The sequence below is a fragment of the Urtica dioica genome, chromosome 8, assembly GCF_054948205.1.
Source record: "Urtica dioica subsp. dioica isolate 48M chromosome 8, U.dioica_male_clone48M_v1_H2, whole genome shotgun sequence".
In the NCBI taxonomy this organism is placed as follows: domain Eukaryota; kingdom Viridiplantae; phylum Streptophyta; class Magnoliopsida; order Rosales; family Urticaceae; genus Urtica; species Urtica dioica.
In genome coordinates this window covers 25,779,795-25,796,925 of record NC_142763.1, presented here as the reverse complement: position 1 = coordinate 25,796,925, position 17,131 = coordinate 25,779,795, and the positions used below count along the sequence as shown (strand labels likewise).

At 35.3% G+C, this 17,131-nt stretch overlaps 1 long non-coding RNA gene across 1 annotated transcript; it reads right to left on the bottom strand.

Moving 5' to 3' along the window:
• Positions 1–12,554: 12,554 nt before the first annotated feature.
• On the bottom strand, positions 12,555–14,343 carry LOC149388665 (uncharacterized). The gene is made up of 3 exons (XR_016300608.1): positions 14,235–14,343; positions 13,392–13,454; positions 12,555–12,760 (listed from the first exon to the last, which is right to left on the bottom strand). It is a non-coding gene; the product is annotated as an uncharacterized LOC149388665 (long non-coding RNA).
• Between the last annotated feature and the right edge of the window lie 2,788 nt (positions 14,344–17,131).

Genomic DNA, 17,131 nt, shown 5'->3' with positions numbered 1-17,131 from the left:
TCCTCATCTTTTAACGCTTCTTCTATGCTCTCCCTCCGCCATCCCTCTTTTGGTTTGAAAATTCATAACCCTAAGGTATGATTTCTTTCTCTCTGGTTCGGATTTCTTGAAAACTTTTGCCCTGGTGTCAAAACGAATGTTTTTGCGTTGATTTTTTTTGGAAAAGTTAGAGTTATGCTTCTTCTATCTAAATCATTAATCGAAAAATATTTTTATGATATACAGAATATTTTATGATTATTTTCAAATCAGTGCACAGACCTAAAATCTATTCTCGATTTTCATACTTTAAACGCCTACTCTTGATTCAACAAAATTTGTTTTGCGTTGATTCTTTTTGGAAAAGTTAGGTTTAAATGTCTTCTATCTAACCGTTTAATCGAAAAATATTTTTATCAAATACAAATTATTTTCTGATTATTTTGAAAACGGTGCGCAGACAGTCTTTAACAAAAATTTTAAAGTTAGATTTTAGCACTTCTTCTATTTTTAATAAATAGTTAAAAACTTATTTTGCCCGTGATTCCTTTACAAAAAGTGATCCAAATTATGTTTTATACGTACTGGAATTTTTACAGAAGATTTTTCAGAGTTTTTATTTTTCACCGAAACCCTAATAGCCAAGGGTATTTTCGTAATTTCACGTTGAATGTCGTTTCTGACAATTTCCAGAACATACAGCATGTCTTGAATTTTTTCCTTAGATGATCCCCGGTAGCTTTTTATCCCAATTAGGTTCTGAGTCGTTTTGAGCGTCTTTTTCCTTCGACGATCTACGATCGTAACCTTCGATATCCAGGTGAGAATAATCTCACTGCAACACAGATTAGTTCAAAAATATATTAAGTATTATATGATCTGAATGAGTTTATAATAATTTTTGTTATTGTTATTATGTGATTGTTGACATATGTGTGGTATGGTATCATATGATGAATTATGAATGATAGGTTATTATGCGAAGTTTATGATATGATATGGTATAGTATGTTATGTAATGATATAATATGATATGGTATGGTATGATAATTTATGAACGATATGTTATGATATGCCGAGTTTATGATATGATAGGGTATGCTATGCTATGTGATAATATGAGATAGTATGATATGTTAGGTGATGATATGTTATAAATTAGAATACTTATATCATGTTCTTTTTCTAGTCATGTTATCATGTATATTTTATGTCACACGTCATTCGTGCATGTAACGAAAAATAAAAAAGTGAAAAGATAAAGATAAGCAAGGAGTCATACCGCCTCGAGCTACGGAGGTATTATGGAGAATTTCTCGGGCCGAGGCTCAAATGGGGAAATTTCTCGGGCCGAGGCCCTAATAATAAGTTTATTAGCTAGATTGAGCGAAGTGTGGGCTTTGCAACCCCATATATTCGTCTCTTAAGTGATCACTGAAATAGGTATGACTACCCTAGGGGCACCCCGAACTAAAAGTTGATAGGAGCGAGAAAAGAAAGATCAAGTCATCAATTAGTTTAAAATACTAATAACCGGTTCATGCATTGCATTACTTTTTTTGTGAGCTTTATATTATTCTCGCTGAGCGTAAGCTCATCTCTTCGAAAAAAAAATATACGTTTGTGTTGTAGGTAAACAACTTGCAATGAACTGAGCAGGGCGGACTAGCGGCGTCGAAAGCGAGAGGGTTGGGTCATGGTTTCCATTCACGAATTAAGTCTTCCGTTACAAGTTATTAAGAAATAAAGTTTAAATTTTTGTTTTCGTTATTAAGAAATAAGTCTTCCGCTACGAGTATTTAAGAAATAATTTTTCAAGTTTTTTTAATTTTCATTTACTTCGAAATTTAAAAGAGTTTTATATTTTGGTGAGATTTAGATTATGGATTATGTTTTAGTATATTTGCTATTATGTTTTGTTTTAAATTCGTATTTTCAATTTTGCTTAAGTATTTCTTATGAACTGTTCAATATGCAATCTTCATATTTTTCTTAAATGCTTTTGTTTCTTTTAAGATCTTCAAAATTTTAGTTTGCCTTGATTCGATGTGTTTAAAAAAAAATTCCTCCAAGTTTTCTAAAGAATTTTCTAAAGTTTAAAAAGTAAGATAAGTAAGACGGTCCGAAAAGTCGGGTCGTCACAGTTGGTATCAGAGCAACGAACCTATGACCCCCTTCGCTATTCGATTGCACGGTTGTCCCTTATTCAAGTAAGTTAGTACTTTTTTTTTGTTTATATGTTAGGTATTTTTTTCTCTTAGATGGAAAACGTTCAAGCTGCTCGTGGATGAGGTAGAGGAAGAGGCAGAATTGCCACTGATATCCCAATGCAAGATACTCATCATGCCGCTCTGTTTCCCTCACAACAAGGAGGAGCACAAAATCCCCATGGTCCCGCCCATGTACCTCAGCCAGTAGCCCAACTGGACCTGGCAGCGCTACTGACTACACTGCTAGATGTACCTCGTGTGGGACAAGTCATTGTGATGGATGATCTCTTCGAGAAGTTCAGGAGGATGAGAGCCACGAATTTTAAAGGATCGACTGATCATTTGGTGGCCGATGAGTGGATGTCAGAGATTAAGACGATCTTCGACTTCATGAACATATCGAAGACCGAGAAGGTGATATGCGCTTCATTTTTCATGAAGAAAGATGCGCGCTATTGGTAGGAGACAGTAGCTATGAGAAGAGACACACGCGCTATGTCGTGGGATGACTTTGTTGAGGAGTTCAACAATAAGTATTTCAACATGTGAGCGATGAACACTCAACAGAAGGAGTTTGCGGAGCTGAAGCAAGGGACGATGACTGTGACTGAAGCAGTGAGGAAGTTCAACCAGCTGGCACGATTATGCCCCAACATGGTTCCGACCGAGTCAGAAAGAGTTCGGAGGATGATGGGAATGTTCCGACCGGAATTGGCTCTAGCTATTGATAGTGGAAGTCATCCATCATCCACTGTTGCAGACTGTCTCGAACGTGCAATGCGTGCTGAATACCAGTTGGTTCAAGTAAAGGAGGAGCGAGACCGGTACATCAAGGCACGGAAGGAAGAGAAGACTCAAAGTAGGAGAATATGCAACAATAAGAAGTCCGACCAGCGTCTCTTCAACAACCAAGTCGACAAGGCGCAATATCTTGAGAATGAAAACGGGAAGAAGAGGAGCCATCCTGAAAATAGTGGTAATGCAAATTACAAAGTCAAGATGAAAAATAGGTCTTCTCCGAAGTGCAACATATGTGGAATGATACACTTAGGAGAATATAAGATGGGCACTATATTGTGTTACAAGTGCGGTCAGCCAGGACACATCTTCAAGGATTGTCTGAAGCAGAACTTTGAGCAGAACTATCAGAATGGGTGAATCAACTTCATTCAAGAAGAAATTGTAGGGTCACCGAATTTCCAGGGCCGAGTAGAAGCACCACCAGCAACTCAGACACCACAGCCACCTCAAGATCGCATCTACGCCTACACCAATGTCGATGCCCTAACCGGAACCTCGTATGTAGTAGCAGGTCCGTTATGACGCCTTTGTGTTGTTTGACTCTGCTCTTTTTTTTTTAGTTGAAAAAAAAATAGGCTATAGTCTAGAGAAAACTAGAAGAGTTTTATGCACGGTCTTACCGTCCGGTAATGCTTTATTATTATCATAGTACTGCTTAAAAAAAAGTACCGATAATAATTAGTGGTCAGAAGCTAAGGATCGATTTCATCGTCTTATAGATGAAAGTTTTCAATGCTATCTTGAGAATGAGAATAAGAAAAGAGAACACAATATCCCGAGCTCTTTCTTGAGGGACTTGCTGTGTCCGAGTAATAGTCTTACAGTTCTTCTGGACGTTTTTGTTAATTTTCGGGACGAAAATTCTAATAAGTAGGGGAGATTGTGAAATCCCAATTTTTTTTAGTTTAATTAAAAAACTAAAATTTTTGTGTTCAAGTTACGTTAGTTTTTTTTTTTTATAAAGTAGTAGTGAATGATTTATTTATGTGGTAGTTTTTGAAGTTGTATTTTTTTATGTGTTCTTTAGAGTGTTTTTGAATTTAATATACTCTTTAGATTATAAAATATGGATATAATATATATAAGTTATATATTATAAATAATTTATGTGGGTATAAATATACATACTTAACATATATTATATATATATATATATATTATGAGTATGAAGCAAAGATAATGTTATACGTATAATTAATATATATATATATATATATATATATATGTATACATAGTATAGTATAGTACGTAATATATGTATTAGTTATATTTACTAATCTAAATAATGTAATATATTATATTTATATTTATATATATATATTATGAGTTTAACGTAGTAGGATTATATATATATATATATATATTAGGTTTGTACGTGTATATAAATATATATATATATATATAATAATAATAATTAATATATTAATATTAGAAGTAGGATTAGTGTTTGGGCTTTTGGAGTTTGGGCTTTTAGGGTTTAATTAAGCTATCTTTAAACATATTATCTTCATCTTTTAACGCTTCTTCTATGCTCTCTCTCCGCCATTCCTCTTTTGGTTTGAAAATTCGTAACCCTAATGTATGATTTCTTTCTCTCTGGTTTGGATTTCTTGAAAACGTTTCTTAAAACGCTTGCCCTGGTGTCAAAACGAATGTTTTTGCGTTGATTTTTTTTGGAAAAGTTAGAATTATGCTTCTTCTATCTAAATCATTAATCGAAAAATATTTTTATGATATACAGAATATTTTATGATTATTTTCAAATCAGTGCACAGACCTGAAATCTATTCTCGATTTTCATACTTTAAACGCGTACTCTGGATTCAATAAAATTTGTTTTGCGTTAATTCTTTTTGGAAAAGTTAGGGTTAAATGTCTTCTATCTAACCCTTTAATCGAAAAATATTTGTATCAAATACAGAATATTTTCTGATTATTTTCAAAACGGTGCCCAGACAGTCTTTGACAAACATTTTAAAGTTAGATTTTAGCACCTCTTCTATTTTTAATAAATAGTTAAAAACTTATTTTTCCTGTGATGCCTTTACAAAAAGTGATTCAAATTATGTTTTATACGTATTGGAATTTTTATAGAAGTTTTCTCAGAGTTTTAATTTTTCACCGAAACCCTAATAGCCAAGGGTATTTTCGTAATTTCACGTTGAAAGTTGTTTCTGACAATTTCCAGAACCTACAGTATGTCTTGAATTTTTTCCTTAGCTGATCCCCGGTAGCTTTTTATCCCAATTAGGTTCTGAGTCGTTTTGAGCGTCTTTTTCCTTCGACGATCTACGATCGTAACCTTCGATATCCAGGTGAGAATAATCTCACTGCAACACAGATTAGTTCAAAAATATATTAAGTATTATATGATCTGAATGAGTTTATAATAATTTTTTTATTGTTATTATGTGATTGTTGACATATGTGTGGTATGGTATCATATGATGAATTATGAATGATAGGTTATTATGCGAAGTTTATGATATGATATGGTATAGTATGTTATGTAATGATATGATATGATATGGTATGGTATGATAATTTATGAACGATATGTTATGATATGCCGAGTTTATGATATGATAGGGTATGCTATGCTATGTGATAATATGAGATAGTATGATATGTTAGGTGATGATATGTTATAAATTAGAATACTTATATCATGTTGTTTTTCTAGTCATGTTATCATGTATATTTTATTTCACATGTCATTCGTGCATGTAACGAAAATAAAAAAGTGAAAAGATAAAGATAAGCAAGGAGTCATACCGCCTCGAGCTACGGAGGTATTATGGAGAATTTCTCGGGCCGAGGCTCAAATGGGGAAATTTCTCGGGTCGAGGCCCTAATAAGTTTATTAGCCAGATTGAGCGAAGTGTGGGCTTTGCAACCCCATATATTCGTCTCTTAAGTGATCACTGAAATAGGTATGACTACCCTAGGGGCACCCCGAACTAAAAGTTGATAGGAGCAAGAAAAGAAAGATCAAGTCATCAATTAGTTTAAAATACTAATAACCGGTTCATGCATTGCATTACTTTTTTTGTGAGCTTTATATTATTCTCGCTGAGCGTAAGCTCATCTCTTCGAAAAAAAATATACGTTTGTGTTGTAGGTAAACAACTTGCAATGAACTGAGCAGGGCGGACTAGCGGCGTCGAAAACGAGAGGGTTGGGTCATGGTTTCCATTCACGAATTAAGTCTTCCGCTACAAGTTATTAAGAAATAAAGTTTAAATTTTTGTTTTCGTTATTAAGAAATAAGTCTTCCGCTACGAGTATTTAAGAAATAATTTTTCAAGTTTTTTTTATTTTCATTTACTTCGAAGTTTCAACGAGTTTTATATTTTGGTGAGATTTAGATTATGGATTATGTTTTAGTATATTTGCTGTTATGTTTTGTTTTAAATTCGTATTTTCAATTTTGCTTAAGTATTTCTTATGAAGTGTTCAATATGCAATCTTCATATTTTTCTTAAATGCTTTTGTTTCTTTTAAGATCTTCAAAATTTTAGTTTGCCTTGATTCGATGTGTTTAAAAAAACAATTCCTCCAAGTTTTCTAAAGAATTTTCTAAAGTTTAAAAAGTAAGATAAGTAAGACGGTCCGAAAAGTCGGGTCGTCACATTTGGTATCAGAGCAACGAATCTATGACCCCCTTCGCTATTCGATTGCACGGCTGTCCCTTATTCAAGTAAGTTAGTACTTTTTTTGTTTATATGTTAGGTATTTTTTTTTCTCTTAGATGGAAAACGTTCAAGCTGCTCGTGGATGAGGTAAAGGAAGAGGCAGAATTGCCACTGATATCCCAATGCAAGATACTCATCATGCCGCTCTGTTTCCCTCACAACAAGGAGGAGCACAAAATCCCCATGGTCCCGCCCATGTACCTCAGCCAGTAGCCCAACTGGACCTGGCAGCGTTACTGACTACACTACTAGATGTACCTCGTGTGGGACAAGTCATTGTGATGGATGATCTCTTCGAGAAGTTCAGGAGGATGAGAGCCACGAATTTTAAAGGATCGACTGATCATTTGGTGGCCGATGAGTGGATGTCAGAGATTAAGACGATCTTCGACTTCATGAACATATCGAAGACCGAGAAGGTGATATGCGCTTCATTTTTCATGAAGAAAGATGCGCGCTATTGGTAGGAGACAGTAGCTATGAGAAGAGACACACGCGCTATGTCGTGGGATGACTTTGTTGAGGAGTTCAACAATAAGTATTTCAACATGTGAGCGATGAACATTCAACAGAAGGAGTTTGTGGAGCTGAAGCATGGGACGATGACTGTGACTGAAGCAGTGAGGAAGTTCAACCAGCTGGCACGATTATGCCCCAACATGGTTCCGACCGAGTCAGAAAGAGTTCGGAGGATGATGGGAATGTTCCGACCGGAATTGGCTCTAGCTATTGATAGTGGAAGTCATCCATCATCCACTGTTGCAGACTGTCTCGAACGAGAAATGCGTGCTGAATACCATTTGGTTCAAGTGAAGGAGGAGCGAGACCGGTACATCAAGGCACGGAAGGAAGAGAAGACTCAAAGTAGGAGAATATGCAACAATAAGAAGTCCGACCAGCGTCTCTTCAACAACCAAGTCGACAAGGCGCAATATCTTGAGAATGAAAACGGGAAGAACAGGAGCCATCCTGAAAATAGTGGTAATGCAAATTACAAAGTCAAGATGAAAAATAGGTCTTCTCCGAAGTGCAACATATGTGGAATGATACACTTAGGATAATATAAGATGGGCACTATATTGTGTTACAAGTGCGGTCAGCCAGGACACATCTTCAAGGATTGTCTGAAGCAGAACTTTGAGCAGAACTATCAGAATGGGTGAATCACCTTCATTCAAGAAGAAATTGAAGGGTCACCGATTTTCCAGGGCCGACTAGAAGCACCACCAGCAACTCAGACACCACAGCCACCTCAAGATCGCATCTACGCCTACACCAATGTCGATGCCCTAACCGGAACCTCGTATGTAGTAGCAGGTCCGTTATGACGCCTTTGTGTTGTTTGACTCTGCTCTTTTTTTTTTAGTTGAAAAAAAATAGGCTATAGTCTAGAGAAAACTAGAAGAGTTTTATGCACGGTCTTACCGTCCGGTAATGCTTTATTATTATCATAGTACTGCTTAAAAAAAAGTACCGATAATAATTAGTGGTCAGAAGCTAAGGATCGATTTCATCGTCTTATAGATGAAAGTTTTCAATGCTATCTTGAGAATGAGAATAAGAAAAGAGAACACAATATCCCGAGCTCTTTCTTGAGGGACTTGCTGTGTCCGAGTAATAGTCTTACAGTTCTTCTGGACGTTTTTGTTAATTTTCGGGACGAAAATTCTAATAAGTAGGGGAGATTGTGAAAGCCCAATTTTTTTTAGCTTAATTAAAAAACTAAAATTTTTGTGTTCAAGTTACGTTAGTTTTTTTTTTTTATAAAGTAGTAGTGAATGATTTATTTATGTGGTAGTTTTTGAAGTTTTTTTTTTTTTTTTTATGTGTTCTTTAGAGTGTTTTTGAATTTAATATACTCTTTAGATTATAAAATATGGATATAATATATATAAGTTATATATTATAAATAATTTATGTGGGTATAAATATACATACTTAACATATATTATATATATATATATTATGATTATGAAGTAAAGATAATGTTATACGTATAATTAATATATATATATATATATATATATGTATACATAGTATAGTACAGTACGTAATATATGTATTAGTTATATTTACTAATCTAAATAATGTAATATTATATATATATATATATATATATTATCAGTTTAACGTAGTAGGATTATATATATATATATATATTAGGTTTGTACGTGTATATAAATATATATATATATATAATAATAATAATAATTAATAAGTAATATATTAATATTAGAAGTAGGATTAGTGTTTGGGCTTTTGGGGTTTGGGCTTTTAGGGTTTAATTAAGCTATATTTAAACATATCCTCCTCATCTTTTAACGCTTCTTCTATGCTCTCCCTCCCCCATCCCTCTTTTTGGTTTGAAAATTCGTAACCCTAAGGTATGCTTTCTTTCTCTCTGGTTCGGATATCTTGAAAACGTTTCTTAAAACGCTTCCCCTGGTGTGAAAACGAATGTTTTTGCATTGATTCTTTTTGGAAAAGTTGATTTATGCTTCTTCTATCTAAATCATTAATCGAAAAATATTTTTATGATATACAGAATATTTTATGATTATTTTCAAATCAGTGCACAGACCTGAAATCTATTCTCGATTTTCATACTTTAAACGCTTACTCTGGATTCAACAAAATTTGTTTTGCGTTGATTCTTTTTGGAAAAGTTAGGTTTAAATGTCTTCTATCTAACCCTTTAATCGAAAAATATTTTTATCAAATACAGAATATTTTCTGATTATTTTCAAAACGGTGCGCAGACAGTCTTTGACAAAAATTTTAAAGTTAGATTTTAGCACTTCTTCTATTTTTAATAAATAGTTAAAGACTTATTTTGCCCGTGATGCCTTTACAAAAAGTGATCCAGATTATGTTTATACGTACTGGAATTTTTACAGAAGTTTTCTCAGAGTTTTTATTTTTCACCGAAACCCTAATAGCCAATGGTATTTTCGTAATTTCACGTTGAAAGTCGTTTCTGACAATTTCCAGAACCTACAGTATGTCTTGAATTTTTTCCTTAGCTGATCCCCGGTAGCTTTTTTTCCCAATTAGGTTCTGAGTCGTTTTGAGCGTCTTTTTCCTTCGACGATCTACGATCGTAACCTTCGATATCCACGTGAGAATAATCTCACTGCAACACAGATTAGTTCAAAAATATATTAAGTATTATATGATCTGAATGAGTTTATAATAATTTTTTTATTGTTATTATGTGATTGTTGACATATGTGTGGTATAGTATCATATGATGAATTATGAATGATATGTTATTATGCGAAGTTTATGATATGATATGGTATAGTATGTTATGTAATGATATGATATGATATGGTATGGTATGGTATGATAATTTATGAACGATATGTTATGATATGCCGAGTTTATGATATGATAGGGTATGCTATGCTATGTGATAATATGAGATAGTATGATATGTTAGGTGATGATATGTTATAAATTAGAATACTTATATCATGTTGTTTTTCTAGTCATGTTATCATGTATATTTTATTTCACATGTCATTCGTGCATGTAACGAAAATAAAAAAGTGAAAAGATAAAGATAAGCAAGGAGTCATACCGCCTCGAGCTACAGAGGTATTATGGAGAATTTCTCGGGCCGAGGCTCAAATGGGGAAATTTCTCGGGCCGAGGCCCTAATAAGTTTATTAGCCAGATTGAGCGAAGTGTGGGCTTTGCAACCCCATATATTCGTCTCTTAAGTGATCACTGAAATATGTATGACTACCCTAGGGGCACCCCGAACTAAAAGTTGATAGGAGGAAGAAAAGAAAGATCAAGTCATCAATTAGTTTAAAATACTAATAACCGGTTCATGCATTGCATTACTTTTTTTGTGAGCTTTATATTATTCTCGCTGAGCGTAAGCTCATCTCTTCGAAAAAAAAATATATGTTTGTGTTGTAGGTAAACAACTTGCAATGAACTGAGCAGGGCGGACTAGCGGCGTCGAAAGCGAGAGGGTTAGGTCATGGTTTCCATTCACGAATTAAGTCTTCCGCTACAAGTTATTAAGAAATAAAGTTTAAATTTTTGTTTTCGTTATTAAGAAATAAGTCTTCCGCTACGAGTATTTAAGAAATAATTTTTCAAGTTTTTTTTATTTTCATTTACTTCGAAGTTTCAAAGAGTTTTATATTTTGGTGAGATTTAGATTATGGATTATGTTTTAGTATATTTGCTGTTATGTTTTGTTTTAAATTCGTATTTTCAATTTTGCTTAAGTATTTCTTATGAAGTGTTCAATATGCAATCTTCATATTTTTCTTAAATGCTTTTGTTTCTTTTAAGATCTTCAAAATTTTAGTTTGCCTTGATTCGATGTGTTTAAAAAAAAATTCCTCCAAGTTTTCTAAAGAATTTTCTAAAGTTTAAAAAGTAAGATAAGTAAGACGGTCCGAAAAGTCGGGTCGTCACAGTTGGTATCAGAGCAACGAATCTATGACCCCCTTCGCTATTCGATTGCACGGCTGTCCCTTATTCAAGTAAGTTAGTACTTTTTTTGTTTATATGTTAGGTATTTTTTTTTCTCTTAGATGGAAAACGTTCAAGCTGCTCGTGGATGAGGTAGAGGAAGAGGCAGAATTGCCACTGATATCCCAATGCAAGATACTCATCATGCCGCTCTGTTTCCCTCACAACAAGGAGGAGCACAAAATCCCCATGGTCCCGCCCATGTACCTCAGCCAGTAGCCCAACTGGACCTGGCAGCGCTACTGACTACACTGCTAGATGTACCTCGTGTGGGACAAGTCATTGTGATGGATGATCTCTTCGAGAAGTTCAGGAGGATGAGAGCCACGAATTTTAAAGGATCGACTGATCATTTGGTGGCCGATGAGTGGATGTCAGAGATTAAGACGATCTTCGACTTCATGAACATATCGAAGACCGAGAAGGTGATATGTGCTTCATTTTTCATGAAGAAAGATGCGCGCTATTGGTAGGAGACAGTAGCTATGAGAAGAGACACACGCGCTATGTCGTGGGATGACTTTGTTGAGGAGTTCAACAATAAGTATTTCAACATGTGAGCGATGAACACTCAACAGAAGGAGTTTGCGGAGCTGAAGCAAGGGACGATGACTGTGACTGAAGCAGTGAGGAAGTTCAACCAGCTGGCACGATTATGCCCCAACATGGTTCCGACCGAGTCAGAAAGAGTTCGGAGGATGATGGGAATGTTCCGACCGGAATTGGCTCTAGCTATTGATAGTGGAAGTCATCCATCATCCACTGTTGCAGACTGTCTCGAACGAGAAATGTGTTGTTGAATACCATTTGGTTCAAGTGAAGGAGGAGCGAGACCGGTACATCAAGGCACGGAAGGAAGAGAAGACTCAAAGTAGGAGAATATGCAACAATAAGAAGTCCGACCAGCGTCTCTTCAACAACCAAGTCGACAAGGCGCAATATCTTGAGAATGAAAACGGGAAGAAGAGAAGCCATCTTGAAAATAGTGGTAATGCAAATTACAAAGTCAAGATGAAAAATAGGTCTTCTCCGAAGTGCAACATATGTGGAATTATACACTTAGGAGAATATAAGATGGGCACTATATTGTGTTACAAGTGCGGTCAGCCAGGACACATCTTCAAGGATTGTCTGAAGCAGAACTTTGAGCAGAACTATCTGTGACGACCCGACTTTTCGGACCGTCTTACTTATCGTACTTTTTAAAACTTAAGAAAATTTGAGGTAAATTTTTTTTTAAAACATAACTTAAAATATAAAGTTTGAAAACTCGTAACCTAAAAATAAATTTTCATTTAAACTTGATGAACGAAAACAACCAAAAAGTCGAAGTTGCATAATGGAAATTTAAAACCAACAAAATACCATCGTAAAATAAATACCATAAATAAAGTCGTAACATTTAACGAAATTGAAAAACATAACTTAAACCATGAACAATAAAACCTTGGGTTTGGATTATTGAAAAACTGAAAGCAAAGCGGAAGTCTTTTATTTTCGAAAACGGCAACCATAACCCAACCCTCTCGCTATCGCCGCCGCTGATCCACCCTCCTCACTTGCTCATATGTTGTTTACCTACAACACGGACGTAAATACATAGAGTGAGCTAACGCTCAGCGAGAATAACTATAACTCACAAAACATAAGCAATAAAACAAAAATGCATGAACTGGTTATTCGTATTAACTGTGACATGAGATACCCTATTAAAAGTCTATCGTATTTTAGTTCGGGGGTCCCCTAGAGTAGCCGTACCGATTTCAGTGTACACTTTGGTAACGAACCATGGGGCTGCGACCTCCCATAGTACGCTCCGTCACATACATAAACATATGAGGAACTCTCTATGTGAGCCCGTAGTTCGGCTCGAGAAATTCCTCTAGGTACCTCCGTAATTCGAGGCGGTACGACCCTCTTGCTTACTTAACTTATTAATCGTGTTTATTACGTTAAAAGCATGAGCGACATAAGATAAAAACATACATGATAACATAGCTAGAAACATAAGACGTGTTATAGATATTCTAACACACAAGCATAAGATAATAACATAAACTCACATACCGTCATATCATATCATAACAAGCACATTCCGAACAAACACGCACACACAAAAATTCACACAATACATAAATACTTCATATCACATAATACGTATTATATATTTTTTTTTAACTAATCCGTGTTGCAGTGAGATTATTCTCACCTGGATATCGGAATTACGATCGAAGACCGTCGAAGGAAAAAGACGCTCTTAATGACTCGGAACCTAAACGGAAAGGTTGACTATTACTTATCAGGTAAGAAAAGGATTTAATACATGACTTAGTTTCTGGAAATTTCAAAATTTCGGCTGAAGGTGTAAAATTACCAAAATACCCTTGGGGTCGATAAAATATTTTTTTGAAAAATAAATCTATAAAAATTACTGTGAGAGAGAAAAAATATTTGGAACACTTCATACTTCAGAGGCATATACAAAATATGTTCAGATTATTTAATAAAAATCAAAAGTATAAGAAAGCAATATTTAGTCTTTTTAAAAACCAAAAACTGCTTTGGAACGATTCTGCGCACCGTTTGGATTTTATCCCAAATATATTCTGTGGGCATCCAAAAATTCTAAAATTTGGAGTAGATATCATAAACATATAGAACTAGGCCGTGTATAAAAATTAGCTCAAAAAGAATTTTGTAGATATTTAAACAAGACGTTTTGTTGTAAAAAGATCAGGGTAAAAAAAATAGTCTGCGCACTGATCGTAATTAATTCATAAAATAAAATTGATAACTCGTAAAATTCTGAAATTTAAACCACAATTAAATAACAGGTGAAATTATATTCGGTAAAAAAATTAGATTAAAAAAACGTTTGTAGCTATTTTAAAACGTGCAATTTTGACACTGCTTAAATCTGATTTCTAAACAGGAAAATATTAAACCTAATTTTTCTTATGAAAAACGAAATAAAAGCATAAAAAAAAAAAATATATATATATATATATATATATATAAAGGGATAGTATGAACTGAGCACGAAGAAAAATACCTTAAAAGAGATTGGAAAAACTCACTAACACTTCTTGAACCCAAAACCTAGAGATTAAGGTGGCTATTTGGTGATTAGGGTTTTTATTTTTATTTTGGAAAAGAAGGAGGGATAGAGATAGAGAGAGCAGTAGAGAGAAGAAGAGGGAGAGAGAGTGGGAGCGTAAACCCTTTCTAACCCTAAACCTAATCTATTTATAAGGAGTTTGAACGTGATGAAAAAAAAATCACCTATATTATATATTATTTTGCTAAAAAGGAAAAGCCCAAATCGGCAACAAAACAAAACCAAAACAACATCGGTATCATATATCACGCCAACAACAAAATTGATACCAGATGACTATGTATCTACTTTATCTGATATATATATATATATATATATATATATTATTTATTATAATGAGCAAATAACATAGTATCTATATTAGAATATATTTTACGTAGAAAGGAAAACCCACGTGCAAACCCAATATATTTCATAAGAATTATATATATATATATATATATATATATAATATATTTATTATAGAGGATGTTTTCACTAGAAACAAATAATGTTTCTTTTATGTATATATATATATATATATATATATATATATATATATATTCATATGTATAATTTTAAACGTATATCTATATTGCTTTTTTTTTTTTTTTTTTTTTTTTTTGCCTCTAATTTTCTGGATTTCACAATTTCCCCTACTTATTGGAATTTTCGTCCCGAAAATTGAAAAAAAAATTCGAGAAAGAAACTTAGAATTCTTACTTGTACATATTATATTTCTAGGAAAAGATTGGGATATCGCTTTCTCATGTCGTCTTCCCGTTCCCATGTAGCTTCTTCCATCTTGTGATTACGCCATAACACTTTTACTAAAGGAATCACCTTGTTCCTCAAAACTTTCTCTTCGTGATCGAGAATCTGTATAGGTTTCTCTTCATACGTTAAGTCTTCGTGTACTTCGATGGGCTCCTGGATTAAGTCGTGCATTGGGTCGGGTAGGTATTTCTTGAGCATCGAGACATGAAACACATTGTGCACTGATGCTAACTCAGGGTTCAGGGCTAGACGGTAGGCTACCTTTCCGATTTTTTCTATAATCTCGAAAGGACCAATGTACCTCGGGCTCAATTTTCCCTTCTTGCCGAACCTCATCACACCCTTGAGAGGTGCTACCTTCAAGAACACAAAATCTCCGACTTGAAATTCCAGTGGCCGCCTTCTCTTATCGGCGTAGCTTTTCTGTCGACTTTGGGCAGTTCCCATTCGATCACGAATTTTCTTGATAGCCTCTGTTGTGTCTCGGATAAAGTCTGTTTTCTCGAGGTTATTTTCTCCAGCTTCAAACCAGTGAATTGGAGATCGGCACTTTCTCCCATAGAGAGCTTCGTATGGTGCAACGCCGATTGAGGCTTGGTAGCTGTTGTTGTATGAGAATTCAATAAGTGGCAGCCTCTTACTCTAACTCCCACCAAAATCCATGACACATGCCCTTAGCATATCCTCTAGGGTCTGAATCGTCCTCTCGGATTGGCCATCCGTTTGGGGGTGAAAAGCGGTGCTAAACTTCAGTTGAGATCCCAGCGACTTTTGCACGCACCTCCAGAAGTTAGAAGTGAAACGACCATCGCGATCAGAGATGATGGATAGAGGAACGCCGTGCAGTCTCACCACGTTATTCACGTATAACTCAGCCAACTTCTCCACGGAGTACGTGACCTTCATCGGGATGAACCTAGCAGACTTGGTCAAACGGTCCACCACTACCCAGATAGCATCATAACCCTCAACCGTCTTAGGTAATCCAACCACAAAATCCATTGTGATTTGTTCCCACTTCCATTCAGGAACTTCGATTGGCTGTAATTCTCCAGCTGGTCGTTGATGTTCGGCTTTCACTTTCTGGTAGGTAAGACATTTACTGACAAACTTTGCAACGTCACCCTTCATTCCATTCCACCAAAAGTGTTCTCGGAGGTCTTGATACATCTTCGTGGAACCTGGGTGAACTGAATACGGTGTCTCATGTGCTTCGGTAAGAATTTGCCTTCGTAACTCATCTTCGTTGGGTACACAAATCCTTCCATCGAAAAAGAGTACATCATTCTCCGAAATGGAAAATTTTGACTCTTGGCTTTCCAACGCATCGTCCTTCAACTTTGACATCTCCGGATCACGCATTTGCGCTTCCTTGATCCTCTAAAAAAGATCTGACTGTAAGGTCATATTGGCTAATCCTTGTGTGATAATTTCAACCCCTAAATTGTTGATTTCATCAGTGAGTTGAGGAGATAAAGCTCGCATCATCGATAGACTAGCCTCACCCTTCCTACTTAAGGCATCTGCTACCACGTTTGCCTTTCCGGGGTGGTAATGGATACCACAGTCGTAGTCCTTAACCAATTCTAGCCACCTTCTTTGCCTCATGTTCAACTCCTTTTGAGTGAAAATATACTTTAAGCTCTTATGATCGGTAAATATCTCACACCGAACACCATACAGGTAGTGTCTCCAAATCTTGAGGGAAAAAACCACTGCGGCTAACTCCAAATCATGAGTAGGATAATTCCTCTCGTGATTTTTGAGTTGTCGTGACGCATAAGCCACTACTTTGCCGTTTTGCATTAACACAGCACCAAGACCTGTCTTTGACGCGTCGCTGTAAATAGACAAAGGTTCTCCACTTTCAGGGACTATAAGTATTGGCGCGCTGGTGAGTCTTCTCTTCAACTCGCGAAAACTCTCTTCACACTTCTCGGTCCACTCATACTTCTTATCTTTCTTCGTGAGGGCGGTGAGTGGAGCAGCTAATGTAGAAAACCCTTCAACAAATCTTCTATAGTAGCCTGCTAAACCGAGAAAACTCCTGATCTCTGTCACACTTCGAGGCGGTT